Consider the following 5,623-nt stretch of genomic DNA (forward strand, 5'->3'; position numbering starts at 1 on the left):
TAACATTACAACAGGATTACAATAGAGCCCACAAGATACATATATTACAACAACGACTCCAACGAGTCAAGATACAAATATACAATACAAAGATCCAAATCATACAGAAGATCGAATACGTCCGAGTACGGACAAGATACAAATTGGACTAAGAGTCCTGAAGATAACCAGCGGCGTCCATAACCCTGCCCAGGCCAAGCCGGAAGGGTAACCTTGCTAACGTCGTCATTTCGTACCTGTCAAAGTCGGGCCATCGGTTGCCGACAAAAGGGGGAGGAGACAAAAAGAAAGGAAGGCGAGGGTAAGTACCATTGGCACGTACTTGCGAGACAAGACCAGCTATGCTCGCTGGTGGGCGGTATAAACTTCACCCGGCTATATGTGGAGTTTAGCGGCAGCAAAGCTACTATCCAATAGAGACACGCTACAACATCCGTCTACTCAGAGAAGATAAGAGAGCGCACAAGGTAACAGATAAATACTACCCAAACATAACCCAGCCAATGCGATCCCCCTTCGCCAAGAGGTATTGCAAAGGCACACACACACTTTTAAAAGGGTTTTATTAGCAAATTATTAACAACAGGAATAAGGTGTAAGTTGTTCTATGATCAAGCTATACAATTCCAAGTCGTCCATATCCGCGGACACGGCTTATCGATAAGATGTACACCCTGCAGGGGTTGCCCAAATGTAACCATACGCATGCTCGAACCCACTTACTACAGGTGGAGTCTCACATCAAGACCGTTCCCAATGCAAGAGAAAATTTAATGGGAGCCACCCAACTAAGCTACCCGTGACGAAGTTCGGCCGTACTTCGATACGGACCCAGAGGTTTGCGACGACTTCCAAGGCGGGCACTAACGACCGGCCAAGGATAAGGAGTCCCGCGTTATGAGTACAGTACAGAAATAAACACCCGAAGACAACAGGAAGTAAATCGTGCATATCGTGCATATGGGCAAATAAAACCAAGGTTGTGGCTCCCAATAAACAGACTCGAGGAAAGGTAGTGGGTAATGGGGGTCCCATTCCCCCACGTACGGGTAGAGCGCTCAATCTCGGAACAGATAACAAGAACTCGGGTCCTAGGGGACATTAGCAAGTCAAAGTTCCGATGCTTTCGCAAAGGGGCTCACAGATGCCTCTGCTTACAATTTTAGTTGTTAACAATAAAGTAAAGTGTGATTATCTCCAACAAAAGATATAGCATGTGATAACCTCCCAACAAAATATCCCGAACATCTCGAGATATCAACAAGACCCTAAACTCGCCTACGACTCGCAAAGCTGGCAAACAACAAACAATAGGTAGGGCGAGGAGGTGTATCTCGGACATATAGGTAACAGGTGGATAGGACACGTGACACAACAGAATCGCAACACAAGGATAGCAATAGATCAAAAGAGCATGTAAAAGTAAAATAGGTGAAGGGGTGGGCTCGCCTGTGAAAAGCTGCAGAAGAACTTGTCGGAGAACTCGTCGTATCTCACAACACCACTTCGTGATCCTATCCGGGAAGAAGCAAATGCTGGAACAAACAACGGGTGCAAGTCTTACTACTACGGATAAAAAAGATCCAGCATGATCAAGATGATATGCATGATGCGATGCACTTATCCAATTTAAGCGGGATCGGAATCCCGAACAAACAAATTATGTTAGAGTTGCATTTTCTACCGGCAAAGTTAATGGTTGATTAGCATGACATATCATGGCAAGGTGCGCTACTTCAATATTAAACGGAGCGGGGAAAACCTTAGGCGGATATCCAAAATACTCCGCATATTTGTTAGATGAACATGCACGACTATCAACGCGCGACATGATGCGAGATGCAAACATGCATATAGATGGCATATTCATGTTCCTTATATTTTTCTGATCAAAATGGACATAAAGTTTGTTTGATTTGGATTTATAAAAGTGCAAAAACAATTGGTTTGAAAAGCATCTGATTGTGTCCGGAAACTGAGTTTGGATTGAGCCGGAAAATGTTTACACCGTGCTGGAAGATAGCTAGAGCCACAGACAGATGGGTCCACGGCCACGTAGGCGCCGCGTGGCAAGGATGCAAAAAGGTGGTTTTATTGCGCCGTACAGGATTTGAAATCAGGTCGCTTCAGTGTGGAGCAAGGAGCAAAGCCACTGGGCTGCTAGATCGGATTTGGTACGATACAGGCTTTAGACAACGTAAGGTGTGTAGTGCAGCTGTCTGAATTTTGAACACTAGAAACTGAAGATTGACACTTGCGATTTCCTGTAGACGCGAATCTGCACAGATATTAAAGTGTCGCTCGCAACGATTCTGTGCACTGTTTTGAATGAAACAAAGAACGTTGAGCAAGATGGTTGTGCCACGATTTGAATGGAGGTGTTTTGGGTGGAAACGGTGCACACATGCGACGGGGAGGGTCGCCGGAAAACGGACAGACGAAACAGCGAACTGAAAACTGAAACTGTTTTCTGGTGTCATCTTTGGAAGACGATGGCGTCGCCGATACTGCGCCGTTTGGGATGATTCAAAAACCAGTAGATAGCTGGTGATGTGGTGCATCTAGAGAAACAAGAATATCGTGCTGAGATGGACTGTGCCGGCGAGGATCTGCGTCGAAAGTGGCCACCGTGAAACAGATCAAAACTGCACGTTTTCGTTTTTGTTTTCGTTCAGATCCTTCTCACGTCGACGGTGCAGAGGTGATGAGGCATGCATGGGAGAGGAGATGAAGTGCTGCTCACCCTGGGATGCTCGTCGACGAGGTTGAGGCGTCGGAGATGGTGGCCGGCGACGAAGAGGAAGAAGTGGCCGGGGTAGACAGCGTCGGGATGAAGAGGAAGGAGGCGGTCCTTGGCGCGTTCGTCTCCGAGAAGCAGACGTCGAGGAAGAGGAGGCCGATACGGTGCGATTCCACGGATCAGGTGGCGTCGTCGGCGGCCATGGCGACGGCGAGCGAGGTAGACGGCGTCGGCTGTATCACGGTAGGGTTTTGTCCAGGGAAACAGCGGGCGGGAAGTGGCGGCGCTGATGGGATGGAGAGGGGACTAGGGTTCTGCAGGTGGCAGCTGCTCGGATTTTTATAGGGGAGGGAGTTGATCATCGGCCGTCCCATCACGGACAGCGACGTGCAGGTCTTTGGATACGCTGCCGTAAGTACGAGCTGGAAGAAGGATGTCAAGAGGAGTTGCCGAGTTGGGCTGTTGGTGGAGAAATAGAATAGGCTTTGGCTGGGTTGGAGTTGGGCTGATACGGTGGAGAGAAAAAGGAGGAGATGGGCTTGGTGGAAGCATGAACCATCACTGCTGGTTGTTGTTGGAAAGAAGCAAAAGACTAGATGACTGAAACGGGATGGCTCCTCTCTCAAGCATATTCCTTGAGATCACTTCGGTAGAGATGGAAGCCAAGAATTGAGAGAAAGGAAGCTTTGAGCGAAAGATAGAGAGAAGAAGTGGGCATATGTAAAACAAAAACATTTAAACTGAGTTTGAAAATAATTTGAAAACTTTTCACACAAGAAGAAATAGTTTTTAAGGTTTTGTTAAATGAAATGACATTGGGGAGGGTTTATTATATAAACCATATGAGAGGGAAAATAAAATAATTAGGGTTTATAAAATAATTTTATTTGATAAAAACATAAATGATATGATGCATGATGCCATGATGATGCACAAAAGAAAAAGAACAAGCAAATCTATTAGGGGTACTACCCTGGGCCGTGAAAAGATAGAGAGAAGAAGTGGGCATATGTAAAACAAAAACATTTAAACTGAGTTTGAAAATAATTTGAAAACTTTTCACACAAGAAGAAATAGTTTTTAAGGTTTTGTTAAATGAAATGACATTGGGGAGGGTTTATTATATAAACCATATGAGAGGGAAAATAAAATAATTAGGGTTTATAAAATAATTTTATTTGATAAAAACATAAATGATATGATGCATGATGCCATGATGATGCACAAAAGAAAAAGAACAAGCAAATCTATTAGGGGTACTACCCTGGGCCGTTACACCTCCCGACTCTGCCCTTCCGCCTACTTAAACTCTCCGTCGCGAAAACCCTATTACCGAGAGCCACGATAGGGAAAAAGTTCCAGAGAAGCCGCCGCCGCCAATCCCATCTCGGGGGATTCAGGAGATCGCCTCCGGCACCCTGCCGGAGAGGGGAATCATCACCGGAGGGCTCTACATCACCATGCCCGCCTCCGGATTGATGCGTGAGTAGTTCATCCTTGAACTATGGGTCCAGAGCAGTAGCTAGATGGTTGTCTTCTCCTCTTGTGCTATCATGTTTAGATCTTGTGAGCTGCCTATCATGATCAAGATCATCTATTTGTAATGCTACATGTTGCGTTTGTTGGGATCCGATGAATATTGAATACTATGTCAAGTTGATTGTCAATCTATCATATATGTGTTGTTTATGTTCTTGCATGCTCTCCGTTGCTAGTAGAGGCTCTGGCCAAGTTGATACTTGTGACTCCAAGAGGGAGTATTTATGCTCGATAGTGGGTTCATGCCTCCATTGAATCTGGGACAGTGATAGAAAGTTCTAAGGTTGTGGATGTGCTGTTGCCACTAGGGATAAAACATCAATGTTTTGTCTAAGGATATTTGTGTTGATTACATTACGCACCATACTTAATGCAATTGTCTGTTGTTTGCAACTTAATACTGGAAGGGGTGCGGATGCTAACCCGAAGGTGGACTTTTTAGGCATAGATGCATGCTGGATAGCGGTCTATGTACTTTTTCTCATCATGATATGTATGTGCATCTCTATTTGTCAATTGCCCAACTATAATTTGTTCACCCAACATGCTATTTCTTATTGGAGAGACACCACTAGTAAACTGTGGACCCTGGTCCATTCTTTTACATCTGAAATACAATCAACTGCAATCTCTGTTCTCTGTTGTTCTTCACAAGCAAACATCATTCTCCACACCATACGTTTAATCCTTTGTTTACAGCAAGCCGGTGAGATTGACAACCTCACTTTTAAGTTGGGGCAAAGTATTTTGGTTGTGTTGTGCAGGTTCCACGTTGGCGCCGGAATCCCTGGTGTTGCGCCGCACTACACTCCTTCACCAACAACCTTCACGTGGCCTTCATCTCCTACTGGTTCGATAACCTTGGTTTCTTACTGAGGGAAAACTTGCTGTTGTACGCATCACACCTTCCTCTTGGGGTTCCCAACGGACATGTGCTTCACGCGTTATCAGCTGCCTAGGGGAAAGTTAACAATGATCACCCCGTGTGTGGCATTATGACTGGATCCAGAGTGAGGAGAAAAAACCAAAAATATTTATGATAGGAGCCAGCATGAACTGCAGAGGGGTTGGAAAGAAAGGCATGCGTATTTTCCTATCAGATTTGATTAAAGAGAAGCAGCTGGATTTCATTGCTTTGCAGGAAACTATTAAAAAAGATTACTCCACAACCTCTTTTAGGAGAATTGATCATGTGAATCAATTTTCTTGGAAATGGATCCCTTCTATGGGAAGATCTGGTGGTATCCTTGGTGGATTCAAGGTATCTAGGTTTGATATCCTTGATACTGTGTTGGGCAGGTACTACATCAAAGTGACTTTGCTGGATTTGAAATTACAGAGAAA

At 44.9% G+C, this 5,623-nt stretch overlaps 1 long non-coding RNA gene across 1 annotated transcript; it reads right to left on the bottom strand.

Annotated features, from left to right (window-relative positions):
- Positions 1-3,033, bottom strand: LOC139835017 (uncharacterized). The gene is made up of 2 exons (XR_011750701.1): positions 2,744-3,033; positions 1-1,535 (listed from the first exon to the last, which is right to left on the bottom strand). It is a non-coding gene; the product is annotated as an uncharacterized lncRNA (long non-coding RNA).
- Positions 3,034-5,623: the final 2,590 nt, after the last annotated feature.

The sequence above is a fragment of the Lolium perenne genome, chromosome 1 (genome assembly GCF_019359855.2).
Source record: "Lolium perenne isolate Kyuss_39 chromosome 1, Kyuss_2.0, whole genome shotgun sequence".
In the NCBI taxonomy this organism is placed as follows: domain Eukaryota; kingdom Viridiplantae; phylum Streptophyta; class Magnoliopsida; order Poales; family Poaceae; genus Lolium; species Lolium perenne.